Source organism: Sabethes cyaneus, chromosome 3, assembly GCF_943734655.1.
Source record: "Sabethes cyaneus chromosome 3, idSabCyanKW18_F2, whole genome shotgun sequence".
Classification (NCBI taxonomy): domain Eukaryota; kingdom Metazoa; phylum Arthropoda; class Insecta; order Diptera; family Culicidae; genus Sabethes; species Sabethes cyaneus.
In genome coordinates, this window is record NC_071355.1 from 171713498 (window position 1) to 171736952 (window position 23455).

The following is a 23455-nucleotide window of genomic DNA, read 5'->3' on the forward strand; positions in this document are numbered from 1 at the left end:
CCGATTTTTATAGCTATAACAATCTCTTCTTAAATGTCCCTTCTTTTTGCAATAATTGCAAACAGCATTAACATAAGAATTTCTAGTCCGGCTATCAGAAGTTGATCTACCACGGAATCCAACGCGTTTATAATCAGACCTAGTTAATTTTCTACCCCGGTAGGGTCCGTCATATCTGTGCGGATAACTTCCATTATCCCTTCTGCCCAACCTGTCTTTAATGGAAAGAATTTCTGCGAAATTATTTGCACGCCCATTAATTAACTCTACTCTATTCCCAGCAAGCTCATTATCGACAATTTTCTTTTCAACAACTGCCAATTCTAAATCATCGTCCTTGAGTAATTCTTTTTGTAACTGCTGATCGAATAAACCCATTATCAAACGATCACGTATGGCCGTCTCTTTGAATGCTTTAAAATTACAATGCTCTGCTTGAAGCTTAACACCCAAAATAAAATTTTCCGCAGATTCCCCTGACCCTTGGAATTTGTTATAAAATCGGTATCTTTGCATCATTCCGGGTTCAACTTTGTCAAACCTTTCTTTGAGCTTTTTCACCATTTCCTCATACGACAGCGATTTCAAGTCAGTCGTTGGAAAAATTAGTTTAAGTTTATCGTAAACAACCGGACCCGAAAGTGCAATCAGAACCGATATCTTTTTCTCTTCCGTCCAGCCATTCAGCGTACTTAAAAAATCTAAACGCTCAACGTAGTTCGTAAAGGACGTGCCTTCGATAAAATGGTCCAAAGAACCGATCATAGACATATTGTGAGATATAAATATCACCGTCAAACAGAGCAATAAAATGAATGACTTACGGTTTGATGCGATGAGGAGTTACTTTGGATGATGCAGTTGCGATCACACAGTCTCAGCAGACCTTTGAGCAACGTAAGATGAGATACAGCATGTAAGCCTCTCACTGTTCTTTTGATTGTGAACTAAATCGGGCTATAGTACACTCGCGCTATGAGGTTTATCCAAACTTTTATCAGATTAGCGTCACTTATCAAAACTTATCTCCTTGAGAACAATAGGTGAACAATGGGCTATTCAAAGGTCAAACTACTATCGAATGCTATAAAAGATATAAAACAAAATGGACTTTAGTTTCAAACCTCGTGATATAATTATATTCTTTTACGTTTTTTTTTATATTTATATATTGAATAGATTATAATTTTATATCCGTTAATATTTGCACGGATCGCGCAACAGCTACTTTTCTAAGGCTTTTTAAAAATAATGTCCCCTTAGTACAAATAGACTGTCTACGATGAAAATAAGCGTTCTTACCAACTCGCTTTTTTTTACTTACTCGGCTCACTCTAGATTTTACAATCCGTTTGAGCTTTCCAAAATCTGCTTTACCTCGTCGCCAGTTAAAATATATTAAATATTTACTTTACTTCACTTCACTTTATATTAAAATAACCTGGGCCGTGATATAGATTATCATAAGACAAGACACTTGTTATCTGGTCGCAGTATCGATCAAGACTGATCGTCTTCTTTAATTACTCTCTATACGTGCCTCGAGAGGTTCATTGTAGTACCAGAATCTCGAGAGGGTTTAACCCAATAAATCGAATTTACATCTAGATATAACAGCCCCTATAAAACTTTATGGTATTAACTCGGGGCACGACACGTATCGTTCTTACAAACATAAAAAATACATTTGAATCTTTTACCGACCGGTTTCGGGCAACTTGCTTATCGACGGGGTTTGTAAGAACGATAAGATAAGGAGATAAGATTTCTACCCGTGCATGGTAGGGCGCGTGCAAAATGGTGAAGGGAATGAGCGGGAAATTAGGTACGGGAGGATCGTTGAAGCGACGCTTATTAAGTTTGTATAACGTACCTATTTACCCAAAGTGGGAGACCGCGAATCGAACTAAGTTATAATAACCCGACTTTTCTCCCAACCCCTATGCTGCCCATGGATTCATAGTTGACGTAAAAACCAAAATGACCAAAATGTACTTTTTCGGCTTAACTATTTAATATACATGTCCAATGCTCAAACAACATTTGTTTGTTCGTAAATATTTAAGAAATTTGGAAAAATAGAGCTACTCTGCATAGTTGACTTAACTCCCCGCGTAATCATCTAGCATAGCAACCTGCTTTTCACGGGTTTTACGCTAAGCTATGAGAATAAACAGTCTGTTCGTTCGCATAAACTGGCGTATGTATTTTTTTAAATACAATAACCGAGAAATGAATCACGAAACTCCATCGGTCCTCTTTTGACTAACAATCTCTACTAAATTGACAGATTATTTGATTGAAAAAGTATACAGTTAAGATTATATGGCTTTAAACATTTTTCTCTATAAAAATGCGTTTTCTCAACAATGCTGGTGTTTGTCGTTACGTCAACTATGCATCCATGGGCAGTATGGAGCGCATTAGTGAACCTTTCAACGACAGCGGTCTGGATAAAAAGGAAACTCTTCAATCCCTTTATTAACCGTATGACATATTTCAAACGGCAGTAACCAAAGTTGTTGTCCTGAATTGTAGGCCATATCTCTAAGATCTAAGATCAATCTAAATTTTTATGAAAATTTCTGTTTTTAATATTGAAAACTGATTTGACCAAAAATGGCATTTTAAATTTCTCAACATTTGAAGTACAGCAGTTCCCTGAATAAGTCGGTGGGTAGTGATGTACGCCCACGGCGATTTCTTAGTTGTCCATTAATCAATAAAGTTGATTTTATGTACATTGTTAGTATCTGGTATAACCTAGTCAATTACCAAAAATCAACATTTTAGGATAATGGACAGCTGACACATTGCGTTGCGCTTATTCGGGGGATTCCTGTATAGGCAATTTAATATCTTTTGTAAAGTCTTTAATGTGCTCTTTCAGCATGTCCATTTTTCACGTTGATTTTGCCCACCATGCGCACCGTGCTCCGAGTATGACGTTACTGTATTCAGTAACTCTACCGGAGAGGTAGAAAATGAGATCCGGTTGTTAGTGACTGGCTGGCCCCTCACGCCGCTCGGCCCGTCGCACATTGGCGAGAATTCAATGGCTCTACACAGCTATACCTATATGTGATACCCAGTGATGCCTCTATGATCCACTACTGGCTGGTAGGGTGGGTGGCTGAGCGACGCTCTCCATCTCCTCGCAACACAATGGTGTCAGTGGAGACGCGTGGTTTTTGGTAGGCTATACAGGCACACGGCGTGTGTGGGGTGTTCGCGTTTGCTGTTGACGGTTGACTTCACAGCGTTCCTCGCGCGGGTCGACAGTTCAGTATCGAATTATCGTTTCACCATAGTACAAGTGCGGTTGGATCCAAGCGCCTCTAGCTTTTAAAGCGGAAGATTTGACGTGTTAGTGTGGCTGTGCGCCGTAGTTCGTGACGGAAGGCCAATTTGATGCGGAAATCTAATAGAAAAGTTTTGATTTGGTTTCCAAGTTGTGCAACAGGTTATCAGCTTTTTTGCGAGTGTTTGTGAATGCGTTTAGTCGGTTTAGTAACCGACTGCATTTATTCGAAGCGAGGTTATTAATTGTAGAGTGACTCAATTGAAGATTTGAATTTCCACTGACACTGTCGATGTCAGCGCGGAATATGTTCCAGAAAATCAAGTTCAAACTGAAATTTACTGGCCATTCACTAGTTCGTTGATGCGAAAGTTGTTCAATTTACAAGTTTCGGAAAGCGGATAAAATATCAAGTTTCTCCCGGTCGGTTAATGGTTTTGAGAAAAATAAAGTGCTTAGATTTGCTAGAAAGTTGATCTTCGCTGTCGACGACGCCACCTTTGGAAGTGGGGACGACCGGTATTAGCGGACAGTAACATCTAGATCAGCATCTAGTTTCGAGTGTGCGGCGAATTTTCGCAAACTCTCCTACTCAATCCTTTGGTTTACATGACTGACTGTGCGGGACGGCAAGGTCCCCCCAAAGTCAACTACAACGCTGTTGTTCGCGAAACCGTGGTCAAATTTCCAACCGCGGTCAGCCTTGATCCGTCGCTTCGCCATACACGGCGGCATCGGCAGCATCACCAGCACCATCAGCGCAGCCTGCAATCGAGTGCATTCTTCAAGGAGAGTGTAACATGAGCAGCGAGTGAAAAGTGCCACGAGACAAGTTGCGCTTGTAGCTCGGTAGACGATAGAAGAAGACGAAAGGTTGCGTTTTTTTTTGTGCGGTAAACTGAAAAGTGTAGTGTGCTCTATCTCGTTCGTTACTGGAAGTGATAGTCTGAAATTGTGGCTGCTCTCAAGCGGAAGCTAAGTTAGAGGGTATAACGAACGGAAGGAAACGGTTTGCGGAAATTCGATCAGCAAAAGTAGGTCGTTGACGATCGTTTATTTTTGTCGCTGAGAAGAAAAAGAAGGTATGTGGCAGTCAGTACCGACAGAAGCATATTTGAATAGAATGTAACATTGGTAATTCCTATTCATGAAATTGAATTGGGCAAAAGATGCTTTAATGGACAAAAGATGGTTAATTGTGTCTAATGTTTTCATGGCGTGTCAACATAACTGTATTTTTGGCCTGTAATACTTTTCATTTCCTGATTCATATTACTGCAAAAACTAAGAGGAAATCGAGTGATCACAGTGAATATTTTGCTATTTAAATGGTATCTATGCTTAATTGTATAAGAAAACAAACCTTTTTCTTTACATTTAAACTACACAGCTCAGTAGTGAATTACAAAATGTTAACTTTTTTACACTTTTTGGGTGTTGTAACATATTTTTTCAAAGATGTCATTTTCAATTGCTCTACTAATGATGTATATCATATTCTAGTAGTAGTTTCTCCTTCATTAAGATAGTTGATGAATATTATATCATTCACGCTAGAGTGGTGGTCGACTACCCGTTGCAAAAAAAAAACGGGACGCGGTTTCAAGAATCCCTCGTTGTACCTATGCAAGTATTAAACATTTCTCTCTTATACAACACAAGCACGAAAAACACAAGCACGGTTTTAATTTCTCGGAAGCCTTTTCGTAGAATCTACGAACCTAACGCGTGCACAGAAAAGGTTTGTACGTCCGTCTTTGTTGAAGGACATATCCTAGCTAAATAGCATGATTCCATTAATCTTCTTTCTTATTCGGATCGTTCTCGCCTGCTTGAACTGGATACGCTCGAGCGGCGCCGCAAATTACAATATGAGTTTCATATGGCGGAACTCGATATCGATGATGAATTATCCGTACATATCACAAAGACCCTGGTTGTGAGTTAGTTTCACCGTTCGAACTTTGGCTTCGGTTCAACCGTTGTGTTCTGTGTGGTATCGATTTGGTTTTATTTTGCTATTTATGAATTCACATATTTTACGTTTTATGCATTTTATGCATACACCAATTAAAAATAAAACATTTCTAACTCTAGAAAGGAATCACAGAAAATTGGTGTGAAGTGCGTAACTAAATGACAAGAAACTGCATAAAAGCAGTTCACACTGACGATAAAACAACCAACTTTGGACTACACTGTCTATTCAACCAGGGACAGAAAATACCACCGGCACTAATGATAACAGAATTGTACAGATCTGGTGAATACGGCGGGTGCACAAGCAGATCATTTAATAATTCCTACGAATTGGCGGCGCGTAGTCGTGAGTCGAGCGTTGTTGGGTTGCACTACTACAATCTTTGATCTTCTGTTCCATTCTGACAGTTTCTGAAACAGTTTAGGGCTTAAAATCATTCACCAATTTTCAGCTCATTAATGTACAATTATGGAATTATTAATCTTTAACAAAATTGGAGCTTCGTTAAAGAAAATTTTGTCATATTTAATAGTAAACAAGTCTGTATCTTAGATGCGAATGCACAAGAGTGTAAAATCTCTCAAATAAAACATCATCAACAACAAGTCTTTATTTTATTATCATACAGGTTTGGTAGAAAGCTCATAGCAGTTTATAAAACTGGGCAGTGTTTCTGTAATAGACAAGAATCAGGATTTTTAATTTTCCCGTCAAATGTCATTTCGAATTTTCTGATTTGTTTGTAGATTGAATGCTTCAAAAACTCTAACTATGTGCAGAAGGAAAAATAGAACACTTTCGAACAAGACACCTATAATGCCGGTTTATAAATTTCTGTTATTTTGTTCTAAACGAGTGCTCGAAATACGAACTACAGGTTACGCTTCAAAAAAGCAATCTACAAATATTCTACCGGTTATTAGAAAAAACGTCAGTTTTGATTGATTCTCCAACGGGAAACATCATGAAAACGATACGAAAAAACCAGTGACTATTTTTTTCATGATGGTACATTCATTAGAAGCATAAATCGGCACCAACTTTTCAAAGGCTAATCTGCCAAATGCAAACGAACCGAGTGAGGGTTTCTTTCCCTATGCTAGTCCAGCAGAAAGTAACCCTCACTCGGTCAGCAGATTGGTCCTTTTGAAAAGTTGGTGACTATATGTTCTTTGATATAAAATAGGTGAACGGGTGCGTTTCTCTAGTACTTGGACCGATAAAAGTTGTACGAGTGGCTGATTAGCAAGAGGGGGTAACAATTGAAAAGAGAGAAGTTCAAAAAAGAAAAAAAATCTCGCTCTATAGGGATAACTGCAAAGAAGACAGATTTACAAGTGGCTAGAGGATAACAGGGGGCGAACAGAGAGGCAAAGGCGCCCCGAGTAAGATCGGGCACTATGCTAGTTTTCTATAATTTTGCGTAAAAAGCTTCTTTGATGCTATAATCTAGATTCACTATAACGGAGATAACCGGAATCTATGACTAAATGTACCTCTAAAGGTATGTAGCATCTATGCGATGCAATTACATTACTGATGCTACATTACTTGTTTGCAATCCGGTCTAACTTGTTTAAGTCTTCGCCTACATTTACTAATACTAATTTACCACTGTCAACCGTTGCGCTGGGGCTTTAACCACAATACTGAAATCTGTACAACGTTATATTACGAATATTGTTATGTTTGTAACACAAATTTTGCGCCTCTTCTCTTTCGGGCCCACAACAAATGCATGATAGAGTGTTCATGAGGTGCTCGCACTAGCTGTAGTTGGGTACAAAGCGTGTAGGGAGCGAGCTGCTATTCTTACCAGAAAAATATGGCGTCCTGTCAAGGGCCTAGTTTTCGTTACAGATGAAATAAGGCCCTTATAATGTTAGATTCCGCAAGAATGCCAATTGCAAATGTAAGTATTTCAGGCACTAACAGTCAAGCTGAAATTTTTAGTCTGAAAAAGAAACATAAGTGTTACAAGTTTTTTTTGTCGATTCTAAGTAGGGAATCAAAATATCATTGCTCATACGCAGAAATACCGATAAAAACGAAGAGCGATAAACCATTTATTCTCTGCCTATAAAACAATTATACGTAGCAACCAGAATGTATCACGATATCAAAATAATAGACCAAATGAATGTCACTTCACGCTAGTGAGAAGGAAAACTTTCGGTGAGAATATATTTTGACGCACACTCGCTCTCACAAGCGCTTGTTATTGGTGATGCAGGTATTTAATAAAACATGTCTGTGTCGCAAGCCGGTTGATTACAGACAATATCTACTTTATCAGCAACTTGAACAAAAGGTACAAACAGCAAAAATCTTAAGAAAATCACTAGCTTGCTTTGATCCAAACTCTGGCGTACAATGTTATTTTGGTAACTACCAAACTCTGTCGCTGCCGACACGGTGTGACATAATTAAGATTGCTTTAGTTGCGTACAATACGTATTGCATACAGTATTATGTCTTTTTCGCAAGCAACAGCGTGGTTTTCATGAAACATCTGTATATACGATAAACAGCTACGATATCTTGTTAGTGTCCTAACTTCCATGCAATAATGACAAACTTTCATCATACATTGTCGCAACATTTTAAAGTAGAGACATATCGTTATCTTTCGTGCGTTCGTGATTTTTGATTCCCTGGTTCTAAGTAATAAACTTGATACCCGATAGCGCATTTGACACATTCCGAAGCGTAACGGGACACCACGAGCGTAACGGGACACCACTTTCATTCGCTCCCGCTAGCAAAAATTACGTTTGTGACTAAGCTATTAAATAAGCTTTAAATTATACCTGTTAAATGTACGATTTCTCGTAGTATTTACTTTTTGATTTAGATTGTTATTTAGGTAGATATAATAAGGTTCATTTGGTAACGCGACACCATCGCAGAAATGTCGTTTTTTCAACTATGTTTTGATATGTGTACACTTAAATGTACTACTCATTAAACATCCTGTATGGTAATTTGTTGGGAACTACATTTTCTTATTCAATTATAGTTCAATAAATCCTTCACTTTTTTTTCAGAAAGAAGTAAACAAAGCCTCTGGTATTTAAAATTGCCATCACGGGCTCACGATTGCCGATCGAGTGTGTATCCGTGTTTTACCACTACGGCACAGCTTTGTTTTACCAGAAAGTCTCATCTAAGGTTTTCTTTTCGTTCTACCCAATTTTCTTTTTTCCACCCATTCACTCTGAGAAAGTGTTATGCGCAGTGGTTGAAGAATTTGCGAAAAAATGATTATTTGAATCATCCCCCATGAACATATACTATTCGCCTGCCTCCTCGATAACGCATCCATCGGCTTTGAATTTCATCACGAACATAACCTCATCATTCCATCGGAATTCGTTCAAAAATTAAATATTGAACAGTGAGTGTGACCGATTTTGCTGGTATGGGATGTTGCCCCAGCCCAGCACTGGCCTAACAAGCCAGTCGTCGTAGGTTCGAATCTCGACCGGGTGGTGCCGCTACAGAGTTAATAGAGAGATCTTTGCGCTAGCCCCGTAGTTTTCCTGTACTCTAATAACCGGCTGCGAAGTCTGTCGATAATGAAGGGTCAAGTTCTGAAGGTATTGCATTGCTTTTGGGATACCCGGAGACACCGGAAAGTATTCAAAATAATATCATCACGAAAAGAGAACAGTTTAAAGTAGTGTTAGTTACTGTAGAAGCAGCAGAAGGTGGTATTTTGCACTTTTGCGTTGCACACGACATTTGTATATTCAGTGACGCTATGAAGCGGAATGTATGTGACTCATTTGTTATAGGCGACTGGAACCATTCGCTTCTCTGTTTTCTCAAGATAAAATCGTTTGCCGATGCTCGGCATATATATTCATTTTGCGAATTTCAAAAAAAAGTAGGGTAGTGTGAAAAAAGTAGGGTAATGTCGTTGGCGTCGGGCCACTGTTATGGTCGAACCAGCACGATTTTACAGTTTTAATAACTCGTGCTAGCAGGCATTAGATACATATTTTTACCAGTACGACTAATAGAAATGGAAGGCTAACCGTCTTAATGGAATCATTCGAAATCATCCTCATTGGGTCCGATCTTGTTTGCAGCCGCATTATTAGGGGCAAACTGTAGTATCAAGAATGCAACAGCAAAAGAGAATACCAAAAACTGCTGTACCTTTTGCAATGGGTGGTGCTAGAATGATGGAGACGAGTCTGTGCCATGCAAAACTTTACCAAATGAGACACAAAATCAAGCTTCGTATTATTTTTTACAACTTACACTTCTGTTTCGTGCTAGAAGCGCTAGAAATACACCAATTTTTCGAGTTCGCCCTCACCCTTTTAAAGCCAATTTTCGAACAAAAAATTACACTTTTTCATATTTCACGGAAAAGTTTTTGTTAACAAATATTAACAATCAACAATTTTTAAAGATACCTAATTATTTTTAAAATTCTGGTGCCTTATCAGTACAAACCAAACTGGATTCAAATGTGTGAACTGATCAACCTATTTTGGAAATTCTGAAGAGATTATGGTTAATTCCAAAATGCGCAATTGAATTCATACTGTATGGAATTAAATGACAGCGGTCGGTGAATTCGCAGTTTAACTAGTCGTAATTACAATCGAACGAAAAACAGCACTTTGTGTACACATTTTCATTTCGTTATCTAAATTAATGCACTTGAATGTACGTACACGTATTGAGCATTAACCAAAACGATTTACCACATGGCCGTGAGTAAATGAATTAGCAATAATGTTTTGCAATCGGCTTAGGCGTTGTTTTTGTAGCTGCAGTAACTAGAACAGCAGGTTGAAATGTAGGGTACGGGAGGGTATTTTCAGCAAGTTTCTAAATTCAGCCTATTTGCCTTTTCTTGCGCCAATAAATTCCCAATAAAAATACTTTGCCGACATACAATTTTAATATGTTATAACTATTTTCACAAAACTGCAAGTAATCTACTATTTCTTATTCAAAGAACGTCAAAACCAGCTGTTCTTCCACTAGAACTAGGCCATAGGCCGATAAAATAGATGCCATCGCTTAATGGACTGAAAATACCCTCCCGTGCCCTACCTCCTACGACCTGTTAACATTGTTAAAAATGTCAAATTAGCGGTTGTGCCCCATTCCATATCAGAACGACCAAAATTCTTAGAATGATAATATGTAAGGTTGTCTTATCTGTAAAACAAATTTGATATCAACTGATAATATTCGAAGTCTGACACACAACACATACCGACACCTGTATCGTTATCGGAATCGTATTAATTGGAATGAACTATTTGTTTAGATGTCTAATGATTGCGTAATCAGGAAATGTTGGTGTACACCATCTCATGCTAAAATCAACTGATTTTTTCCTAGAAATGCTCCGTTAAAACCTTGAATGAGTTTTGCAGTCTAATTCGGGACAATGTTCCCCTAAATTTTATTATCTGTAGCCTAGCTGTGAGAGTAGTTCTAAATTAATAAACCCATCAAAAAGGGTTATGCCATGTAGAAAGTAATTTGAAACCGAATGGTTTGAATAGTAACTCAAATCACTAACCCATAGCATTGCATTACAATTTTAAATAAGTCAATTATGCTCGAACCTTATGCATTGAATACTATAGTTAGATGGTTACAATGAGTACTTAAACAATCTTATGAAGTTCGATTATCGGTTATGACCAACGAAGTTATTCCTGCTGAAGTCGTATTAATACCCATCTACAATGATCGACTTCAGCCGGAATGCCTTCGTTAGCGTTAACCGATAATCGAACTTAAGGTTAGTACTCATTATAGTCATTTGACCAGTTTGAATGCATATAATTCGTGCATAATTATGCTATTGAGTTATTTAAAATTGCAATGTTTTCGTTGTGAGTAATTTTGACTTCTGATACAGACCTTGTGCACTGCTGTGCAAAATTAGCAACTGTTTTTAGTATTAATGTTTTTATTTTGCTCTGCCCTGTTATTTTCGAAGACACAACACAATTTATTTATTTATAGATACGAATTTTTCAGTGGAAAAACGAGTCTCACAGCATATTGAACTCAACTCGATCGGATTTTTTTTCATACGATTCGCGAATAGACCCCACTTTAATCAGCAAGGTAGAAGAATGTTAAAATCAACTACAACCCAATGTAGCGGAAAGATCGTTTGATGATAGCAAATCAAACAAGAAATCTGCTTTTGTTTGACCTTTTTGACGCGATAGAATGATGTAGCAAATTTTTTACGCTGACGTCAAACATCGTTGGGCGGTAATAGAATTTAGTGTTCTGGACTGGAGGAGTTTAATTTGAGTTACAAACCATGGTTAGCGTTTTTTTCCTAACATTTCTTTTTATAGAAATCTCAAATAAAAAGCAGAATATCTTGAAGCTGACAATTTCGATGTGCTGACCTGAAGTCATTAAAACGAAATGGCTCGACACCAGCTGATTTCTAATTCTAAAGTCTGCCTGTAAAATGTGAATCACCCAAGTGAATGAATATTACTTGACAAAACAAGTGTCGCACGCGACGCCGACGAATTAAATTTATTGTTTTCGTTAAAAGTAGTAATAAACAGTGAATGTATTTCATTTAAGACTGAAAATCTTACATTTAACAACGAGTTGATGCTAATTGACAAGCGTTGACGGTGTCGTCGCTAGTTTGGCTCATCGTCATCAGCCGTCAGCACCACAGCCAGCATAGTGGTGGTTTGGAAGATGAATCGCGAACCGCGTGATGCGTCGGTTACCCACACGAATGCAGGGCGCTGTTCTGGTTCTGTTGGTGTAGTAAAGAACAATGCCTCCACATGCCGCCGATTTTTTTTGCCTTCCATCGGGCACTGCTTCTGCGAAAATTGACGTCAACTACTGGTACAAGTGTAGTGGCGTTCGCGTTTGTTTGTGTTTTGATTGCGTCGAATGCGTCATGATGATGATATAGCCAGCAGGAATCTCATCAAAGTGTGACGAAGGCAATCATATTGTTGCGTGCGGGTGCTGCGTGTGGTTGCGGATGGGTTTGAAAATAGATTCCTTAGTACAAGATATCCAATTCATTTCCGAAGAAGGCTTCGCAAACTTGCGCTATATTTGGTTGCACGCTTCCTGTTGATAGCACTGAGAGGATAATTTATCAATTACTGAATGTTTTATGTAGGTTTCTAGTATTTTCGGATTGTTTTGTTACAATTGTGCCTGTAGCGATACTAAAAATAAATAAAAAACACCGAGTTTGTATGTATGCTTCGTACACGTATGTTGAACAAAAGAATGCTGATTGTAATAGCTAGCTATGAACATTCCATTTTCCTGGTCCTGCGCATCTGCCATCAGATGGAAGTCTTTATTGGCTCAACAGGTGGCACGTGTGGATTCCGTCTGTCACTGATGTTTTATCGTCCCTTCAGGGGCAAACGAAAAAGCCAGTTTGTAGGGCAAAGTTTAATGCGAAAGGTCGTCACTCGTCAGTGCTATCAACAGAAGCACTGTAAACATCTGTTTTTACGTATTTACTGATAGAAACAAAAAAAATGTAACACAAATCATCATTTGCAAAGCAGTGATATTATAAAATATCTTCTTAACGTGATTTGTTATTTATTTATAAATATGCTTTCGACACACTATTGTGTTGATGAACACTAATATAGTTGTAAACAATCAAAAAAATACAGATTATTCTAAATGAAATTACACAAAACTACACTTAAACTGCAACAAAGTTATCTTTTGAAAGTGTCTATGGAGCTTGAAGCTATTGAGCAGAATTCGAGTACCAGTGTACCGAGTGTGAGTGCACAGTATAGTGAACGATGATCCCTTTAAAGGGCAAACTAAAGGTGAGCGCACAGCCAAGATTTACTTCTAGGTCACAAATACGCTTAACCCGCTACAGTGCATTTGCCAAAATAAAGTAATTGAAAGTAATCGGGCTTAGTTTGCGTTGAAACGAGATAACATTGGATTTGGAGACACTGAGAGTCAACAAATTATTCATACATCACGCCTCAAACACGTTAACCAGCTGCTGCAATCTGGAATGGTAAAGTGTGATTTTTATGGACAGGTATACCTTAACATCCTTCGCGAAAACCAGACAACCTTCAGCTGGTAGCAGTATAGAGAGCTTGTTGAAGAATAGTGTGAAAAGTACAGTTGCTTTGCTTCCTTGAGGAACCCCGACAGATTACAAAACAGTTCCTAACCGATTTTGACACATAAACTACGGTCTGTAAGGTAAGACTTCATCTATCTGGTGAACTGGAATTCCAAGTTTCTGCACTCGATTCAACAGTTTAGAGTAGCGCATTTCTTAAAGAACACATGAAACAATTCCGTCTGATCTAGTAGCGAGCGAATATTTGAGCCTTTTGATTGCGGTTTCAACGAGTTGATCGTTTATCCCTACGATAAGCATAATCCCAGCTCGAAAAGCAAAGAAATTCAGGTAAAGCGAACCAGGGAGAGCGTGAGAGCAGGTAAAGTGAGCCACTGCAGAATGGTGGAAGGTAGACAATTTTAAAAATTTAAGTTAATTTTATAAATTCTGAAGGGAGAAAAAAACGTTTTGATGTCTTAATGTTGGCATGCTTAGTATTATGCAGCTGCAAACATATATCGATGCAGCCTGCGGGGACAGCGGGGCACTTGGTAGCGATCGGTTTTTGGGGTTTGGCGACGGATTTCCGTTATAATTTGGCATTATCTATTCTGCGCATTATCTATTTGGTTCTTGAAGGTTGGGAGGCGAGTGCGACTCTATGGTTTAAAGCTTCTGTCGACTATCGCGAACGGCCGGATCATGCTGCGCTCAATTTACTTTGTAGGACTATCTTGAGACAGTACATAAATAAAATGCCAGGGGATGTAAGATAAAGATTGTTCCATGGTTCGAGCCCTGATAAGTTGATAACCACTGACGGTCCGAATTACTAACACTAGTATCTACATTAGTTCCTATTGGCTTATTTGTGGTTTGTGTTGGAAAATTGATGGCGGTGCGTGGGTGCCTCCCAGTTGGCCTCGAGGTAAGACGCTGGTCTAATAAGCCAGTCGTCGTATGTTCGAATCTCGGCTGGGAGTGGCTGTTAGAATCAATAGGATCGTAGCACTGACCCCGCACTGTCCTGTATTCTAACAGCTGGTTGCGAAATATGTCGTATAAAAACAGAAGGTCAAATTTCGATAACGGAATTAGCACCCAGGCTTTTGCGTGGTTGAGGACAACCAGTGTCAGGCGGGGCTGACGAGATCTCCACTTCTTCGCTAAAATACATTTTACAACTCAAGTAGAACAAAATGTTCAGGGTAAAGCACATTTATAAATTCGATCTATCTATCATTTTTCTTCTGATCATCATCATCATCATGAACATATTTAAAATATGACATCCCGCCATTTGACCAAGAGGTCTCAGAGTCAGTCTGTGAAGTTCGCGCAAGAGCAGAACGCCTCCGCCTACGGGCATAGGCGTGTCGGCTATGCTTAAGGCTCTACTTGTGTTTTAGTGGGCGACATTGCCTGTCTCGTCAAATAGAACTGGCGTTTGAAAGTTCCCTGATTCTCTGCTGATGACAACACAAAAGGGCCCGGCATAGAGTTTTATATGCTATTTAGGCGACCAGCAGGACAACCCGAACAAAAGGATATAGGTTTCAACTAGTTGATCATTTTTATGGAATACATTCAAGTTTATCGCATCTGATTGCAGAGGCAACCTGCGCTTCTGAAGCAACAAAAGTGTTAAAGGAATTCTTGAAGTGAGCAGTGCAAAGTTAAGTTCGCATTTTTCCTCTACTGTATTTGCACCCGCGGGTACCCAGAAACATATTTGCGGGCAGTCTTACCTCGTTTTTCTTGGATTTCACGAACGACCAGAATAGTTTCAGATTTCTAGGCAAGCTGGATTGCATTCGTGAAGCGAATCGTTTGTACAGGAGTCGATTATAAGCTTTGTAATTGTTGCTAGCTATGTTAAACATCACCCCCACGCTGGTTGAGGAGGTGGTCTACGTGAGGGCACATAATCGGAAATGATGTTTTGGATAGAGTGATTAACAGCAGCATTAAGATTCGGGAACAGTTCAGGGCAACTCTAATCGACCCGACTGATTGCTTCGGCTAAGGCAGAAAAATTCGCTATTGGAAAGTCCAAGTCACTAGCATCAAAAAGGTCTTCAAATTCAATGGAAACTGGTACATCCATTATCACTTTAACAGCGGGATGTTCTGCGTCAAGCGGAACTGCTGAATCAACAGCTTAATGGACCGAGCAAATCGAGGTTGCGGATTCGTTGGCCAAAACAAGATCAAGCAGGCGTGAGTTTTGTCCTGACGACCCTATTTTTCTGCGTTAGACCTTGCAGGTAGAAATCGTCTGAGAGAGCAGCGCAAGCCACCGAAATGTTTCACTGCAAACTGTTAACCACGGGCAGTGCACGCTCAGGAAAACTTCAAACGAGACCGAATTGATTATAATTGCCAAATAATAGCGTGAAGTCGGAAAGGCAATGTTCCAGTATCTAGCCTCGATGGAACTGATGTAATTCTTAACGGATTCCTTTTCAATCAAATGTAAGGTAGATAACTCCTACGCTGATTGTGTGACTAGGTGACTTCACATCCATATTTTTTCGAGTGTATTGCATATGGAGAAGGGATCGATGGAATCAGTTAACCTCGTTGAGACCGCAATTAGCACACCGCCACCGCGTGATTGGTTGCTATTAAGTGGACTCCAATCGCAACGAAACCTCGTAGATGAATCGTCGAACAACTGCGCTGAATAGATTTTCTCGGCGAACCACGTTTCGGTAAGAACGATAATATCGATGCTTGATTCCACCACAGTAGTAAAGAAATCGTCGATTTTGGTCCGCAATCCCCGCACATTTTGATAAAACATTAATATGCTCACTATCACAGTGCAACGGGTGAGTATGGCGTGCTCCGTAGGAGATGGTGGAGGTACGAAACCGCTGGAAGTTGGAGACACTCCAGGCAGTATAAGTACTTGTCTGAGTCCGCAGGCGGAAGATGATGAGAACTATAGTATGATTTTTTGGCCTATATCTATACAACTAATATTTAATACTATAAGCGCCTTATTTCGTCTGTAACCAAAACCAGGCCTCTGGAAGGACGCCATGTTTTTGTGGTAAGAATCGCATTAAGCGAAGACTCAAACCAATTATACATTTACGCGTTTTGTTCATACATTCCGATTCCCTCAGTTATAGTGAAGCTAGATTATCACAGCAAGAAACGTTTTTCTCCGAAATTGTAGAAAATTATGTTGGGTACTTCTGATTCACTTTCAATTAGTCACGAGGCGACGCACGCTAGTTGTTAAATAAAACGCAAAACAAAGCAGTATCCCAATTAATACTTTAAGAATATTGTTTTAATATTTTGTGTTTTCTTGGTTGTTAAAATCACTGACTATTACTATGTCTCCATTAGCATCTTTTTAAATCATGACATAGAATTCATCCATATATTTATTAATAGAATTGTTCTTTCCGTCAACGTCGCACAAACACTAAAGTTTTCTCGTGACAAAAATTTCGAATTCGAGATGTAAACATCTCTACCAGTCGATAGATGTTTGTAAGATTTGCGCTATGCCAAACAGTTGAAAAATTTGCTACGTTTACCCTGTTCTTATAACTTTTGGTCACAATCTCCACATTCCTATCAGTATAATTCAGCACAAAAAGTAGTCAACGGAGGAGAAGACCCTTTCCTAACAACCTTGTCGAGAATGGATAATCATGATCACCCATTCATGGGCGATTGCTGGCATGAAGCGCAGGATCCTCGGATCGTAGTTCTAACGAGGATGGTTGGTTTTGTTTTGCTAGCTTTAGCATCAAGCCGCCCGCTAGTCAACATCCTATGCTACTAGAGAGTGGACACCGAAAATTCTATTTTGAGAGCATTTTGCGTTACTTGAACGATGAGCTCAGCGCAAATGAGTGAATTTTCTATTTTTTTTCTCAAAATTTGCACAACAAGCGACGACAGATGAGACATGATGAACGACATCTTTGTTGGGTTTTAAACTGTTATTCTATATCCATCTTTATCTCGATGTTTACATCCGTTGAACTTATTTTGTTTTAGAATAGATATAATACGCCGCTTGTACGGATTTCATATGCGATTTATTAGCAACAATGTCGTTGTTGACCTGGTTCCGACGAAATGTTATTATCCACGCCATATTAAACGGTTAGCTCAAACTACCCGAATCGTGTACCAGCGGCGCTCATCAATGTTCCCATTGAATTACCAACAGCTGCCGGCTTTAGATGTGGATTCTTCGTTGAATCAAAGTTACACAGTTTTGAAACAGATGTTTGAATGACCCCACGCGAAACAATCAGAAACTTTGGTTGCACACGCGGTCTGGTGCGGAATCGGGCCACGTACGGAGAAGTAGGCAGGTACTGCTCGATCGACAGAGGCAAAAGTGAAAGTTTGCCATTTCTCTACCTCTCTATTCGACCGCTGCTGTACTGTGTGCTGTCATTACCATGATTATTTTTTTTCGCCATCCTTTGGATAGAGCCACTCAATTTTGATATGGTTCATTTTCCTCCGGATCGCGTAGTGTTGCTTCGGGACTGTACTTAAGCTGACGGTTTTCGCTAGTCATCATCGTTGACTAACTGAAGTGTAAGCTGTGTAAGGATTTTTATTCGAGTGTGTTATATTAACGTGTGTTGACAGGTAATACTATCACTTATTTCGGTATTTCAGATTTCACTAAACGAATAACTGAGAAAGGATAGTGACTATTTAACTACTAATAGATAGTTATTTGTAATCTCACTAACAAAACACTTTCAAATGGCGTTTAACAAATTGTAAATTATTTTTCGAGAAAGGTCTCTAAAATAGTCGAAACGTCACACGGTTTTGCAAATTCAACTGCTACTGTTCAACTGAGAATTGGTCACAAAAAATGCAGCAATGGCAATTTTTGTTTTAGAAATTTTCAATTCCCCGTGCCGTGACCAGTGTCAGTGTCAGTGCCCAACACATGATCCCGCACTTGTCAAGTCGAACATCTCGTAAATCTTTCACACTTATGGCTACTCAGCCAAAACGGTGTCAAACACAACAACCCTTTCGATTGAACGGGTCGTCGTGCCAAAATTGTCTCTACAGGGGAGGATTTTCATCCGATTTTATGTCATTTTTGGGATCGCCTGTTTGCGCTCAACTACACAAAACTTCAATAGAACCGTCGCACCGTACCGTGTCACGATGGATGCATTTACCGATTGGAAATACATATAATAAACGGTGTTCGCTGCAGTGCCAATTGCAATTAAAATTTCGTTTTTCTCCGCTTCTTCGCTTCTCTTTTGTGTTTCACTATACCTGTTGTCTCATCAAGATAACAAATCACAAACAACTCTGAAATATTAATGCACCTGTCAAAAACTGTACAGCTAGAAGAAGCGCTGCAAAATAAGTGTCCGCTTTTGTAGCTTCTATTTCAATAGCACTGAAAGCTGACAGAAGCCAGACCGATTTCTTGTCACGAGAACATCGAAAAATAAAAACAATATTTGGAGGTCACCTTTTTACACCGCGTCCAATGTGCTATTCGCATGGTTTGGCAGCTTTCATCTGCTGCGAAAACGATTTTTTTGTGGGAGACTAAATTTTTCTGTCATTAAACAAAGTTTTCACAGTCAGAGTGGAATGACTTAATGAACTTGTTGGTTTAGTTAGCGGAACACAGGAAGCCATCGTCGCTGCTGCTGCTGCCGCCAATAGGCAGTTGAACAAGCGGCCTTTCCAGGGTAATGATGTTTGAGGTGGAAAGTATATTACGTGGATCAAATTGACATATTTCATCAAATTCAACCTTGCAGTCACAAAATTACACACCCAAGCCATTGTTTGTTGCCATCAAGCGAGTGATATTTTTGGCACCTGTTCAGAGGACTATCTAGTCTTGCAGGCGAGAGGCCAATCTAGATCCCTTCAATACCGTTGTTGTCATTCCTTCTCATAAAGATCCAGATTAAATAGAACTTATTTTACTAATTGTACACTTCTCTCTCTCTCTCTCACACTTTTTCCCATTTACAGCTGTGGCGGCTCGTTCCAACCTCTATGGAGTTTCAGTTAGACAGCGCAGAGTACTGCCAGGCACAACACAAATAAGCTACACGCCCCCGTCGCGGTACGCGCCCTCCACGATCGTTCCCGTCGCAGACGTTTAGCTGTGTGCAGAGCCACCGAGGCCGTCATCGCCCAACGACAAGCAAGCAAACCAGCAACAAAAACATATTCACTCATCACATCCCACACACCGGTCATTTTGAAGTAGTGAATTCGTTGTGATTGTCCCTTTGCGAGGGAAGGCGAGAAAGTGTTTAACATCGTCCTCTAGGAACAGAAAGAAAGTGCTCTGAAGTTTTGTGTGGAGTTGTGCAGTGGATTGAAGCAAGAAGAAAGGCTTGGACCGAAATCAGAAGGAAAGGTGTGTTTATCAAGTGCGTCCTTCCGAGAAATTACGTTCTACTTTTGGAAACTACGGAAATCAACTAGACTTTACCCTTACGATCCATCACCGCACCCGGTAAACGTTTGGTGTTTGTTGGAAAGTTAGCTTCGACTTGACTGAGATACTTGTGGTAACTGGTGTTTGAAAAGTACCATCTCGAACATCCCTACACTTTGATTGAGCATCCTTTGGCAGATTCCAGTGAGAATAGTGAGCACAAAAGGGGGATTAACGTCGTGCAAAATTTGCGTTTATTGTGAAATAGCCCCCACAGTTCTGGGTGAAGAGCATCGTGCGGATTTGAACAACTACTATTATCATCACTAATCGTCTAACTAGGTGACTTATTATATTGCGGGTAAGTTGTCGTTGTTTTTGTTTGTCAGATTGTTTTGATGTTTGGTTGGGAGATGGTTGTTTTGTCGTAAAATGCAACGTGAATTAAAATAATTCACCAGTCTTTTGCAAACAAGTATCTTACACCTCAATAGATAATAATTGAGTATTCAAATAGCAAAGTTTATACTGTTCTGTTAGCTTATACGATTAATGTCAAGCCGACACAGCCGAATCATTCTTTTGATTCGGACTAAACGTACATTCTCGCTGGATCCCCTTTCTGTTTAAATTTCTAGTGAAGTATCGCCACAAACGATAGTAGACTGTAGTATTGCCGTTAACCATAATGAACAATCGACAAGGAAAATTCGTTATTTAATACCTAGTACACCGGACAAAACGTGTGTGTAGTGAGCGAGTGTCACAATATAGGGTATGGACCAGTTTCTTTGGCATACCACTTTCTACTTTAGGCCTACCCTCAGTTCTTTATATCCTGAGGAAAAAGTGTTCGTTATTCTTACGGATATATACTATCTACTATACTTAAACATTTGTTTTGTGATGATAAATTGGTTCTTCAGGCTCATGGAACGCGAAGACAGTAAGCTGAATAATTAGAAGCACACCAAAAATACCCTCCTATGTTGCTACTGAAAACTAGCTCTCACGTACCACTTGGGGGGACTTCTTTCGAAACAACGTTGTTTTTCTTAATATTTCCAAATGCCGCAGAGTTGGATTCAATCTTTTGATGTTAAGAATCATATTTTTATAAGGATTTCGATGGTGTGATGTTTGTTGAAGGAAAGTGTTTGTTTTTAGTAGTTTGGTCCAAATTACCCTGAATTTCTCGGCAGGTGTATTTTACTCCTGCGAAATCTGAAAACATTAACCTTCACATCTATCTAGCTCAAGAAAAATAAGATGAAATGCCCTTCATTTGGCCCGCCCAGTTAGCTCCGGGGTACGATGCTGGCCTAACAAGCTAGTCGTCGTATGCTCGAATCTCGACTGGACGGTGCCGCTATAGAGTTAATAGGATTTTTGCATTAGCCCCGTAATTTTCCTGTACTCTAATAACCAGCTGCGAAGTCTGTCGATAAACAAGGGTCAAGCTCTGAAGGACGTTTATACCCATGGCTTTGCTTTGGTTGCCTTTCATTTTACCAATACTTTTAACCCTTTGTCTGTACACTGGGGTCAATTTGACCCCAGGCCACTTTGAGAAGCTATAACTTTTTTGTTTTTCAATGAATTAATCTACTTCTTTCGTGACTAGGTGTGTTCACCGGAGATCTTTTATTATAAAAGTTATTTGATCAAAAAATATCGAAAACTTACGTTTTGCGACAAGTTTATTAAAAAACTTACGTTGTCTGTACATTGGGGTCAATTTGACCCCAAAATTCAAATTGCTGTATCTCAGTGAAAACTTGACGGATTTCTGATTTTTTAGATGTTTCAGAAAGGTAATTCAATGGACTAAATGATAAAATTATGAATGTTGACTTAGCAGGGGGGACCTTTTACAAGGAGGGGTTCTAGTAAAGAAAAGTCGGAAAAATCGGATTTTTTCAGATTTGCGTCGTTTATATCACGAAATCCTTACCACCTAGAGCAATGGTTCTTTCTACAAAAATATGCGCGTATACGAGATCTTCAAAGTTGCATGTAGCATTTTACAGGATTTGCTCGCTAGGTGGCGTTTATGCGAGAAAAATCAACTTTTTTTGTTTTAACTTTATGAATTCTACTCGTGTAAATCGTTCTTGCTCTCGGAAAATTTGAACAGATAGACAAGATTTGCAGTAAACATGATCTTGTGACAAATAAAACCTATAATGTGGTTCAGAATTTTACCGCTAGGTGGCATTGGTGCTTCACTTGTTTTTATTTTTTACAGCAGGTTAAAATACTGACTAGATATAATTTTTTTTGTCTACGGCATAATTGTTCAAATAGTCGAGACCACTCTATTCTGAAAATTTTAGTACAAAATTCAGTCGTCAGGTGACGCTAGTGGTGTATTCATTTTCTTCCGGTACTATACTCAATTGTTGCGGATCGTTTTAACTTAAATTTTGCCTGAATCGGTACATTACTTAGCTATATAGTATTGCGAATAATTGTTACTAGTTTTATTTTGCGATATAATGTCGAAGGCAACTTGTCGCCTCTTGTCGAAACAATATGTTCATACACAATGAATAAATCAAAACAAAAAGAACTCTAGCGCCACCTCGTGATTAAATACTGTGCAAAATTGTCTATTATAGAATGACCTGACCAATCTTGCCGAAGACAAGAAACTTGCATGTCATCTATCTTGTTAAACCTCGAACAATATTAATAAAATGGTACACTTACACCACCTGGCGGGTGAATTCTGAGCCGTTCACCAAGTTTTTATCTACCACCGGACTATGTTTACTTCGTATCTTGTCTAAATAATCAACTTTAGCGTGAACAAGAGCGATTTACACGAGTAGAACCCAAAAAATTTACGACCAAAAAATATCGATTTTTCCGGACAAACGCCACCTAGCGAGCAAATCCTGTAAAATGCTACATGCAACTTTGAAGATCTCGTGTACGCGCATATTTTTGTAGAAGGAACCATTGCTCTAGGTGGTAAGGATTTCGTGATATAAACGTCACAAATCTAAAAAAATCCGATTTTTCCGACTTTTTTTTACTAAAACCCCTCGTTGTAAAAGGTACCCCCTGCCAAGTCGACATTCATAATTTCATCATTTAGTCCATTGAATTACCTTTCTGAAACATCTAAAATTTCGGAAATCCGTCTAGTTTTCGCTGAGATATAGCAGTTTGAATTTTGGGGTCAAATTGACCCCAATGTACAGACAACGTAAGTATTTTTTTGTACAGACAGAAGGTTAAATGCGGCCGTATGGCTTGAACAAGCATCACATCAATTGATGACATTCCTTTTTTGACATCAAAAGATTGAATCTAGACCATTACCATTTGGAGATAAAATATTATTTTGACGTGGAACTACGCATTACCGCAAGATGTCAATCCAAAATTTAGATTCAAGCCAACGTCACGAAAGAATGAAAGATTTTGAACGCTAACAGCTCTTCCAATTTAGAATGAATTTTGATGGTTCGCATACCCTTTGATTCATAAAAAATACACCAATTGTATGGCTTTCGCAAGACCAAGTTGAGCCATCTCGCACGTAGAGCCCCTTTGTTCTGAGTGCCCGTGGGGTTGTTAAATAGAAACGTTTTCTTTATGACTGTCCGGTCCACCGTAGTTTACCGTATGCTTCAC

At 39.1% G+C, this 23455-nt stretch overlaps 1 protein-coding gene across 3 annotated transcripts in view; it reads left to right on the plus strand.

Moving 5' to 3' along the window:
- The window catches only part of LOC128744623 (PRL-1 phosphatase), a 110590-nt gene that overhangs the window by 72253 nt on the left and 14882 nt on the right, over window positions 1–23455 (plus strand). For 2 of the 3 annotated variants that reach the window (XM_053841768.1, XM_053841770.1), the window contains exon 2: window positions 19396–20171. The gene's annotated coding sequence lies outside the window, so the exon portion shown is untranslated. Of the gene's footprint in view, window positions 1–3272; window positions 4384–19395; window positions 20172–23455 lie in introns of those variants that run through there. The other variant, XM_053841769.1, reaches the window with a different exon arrangement.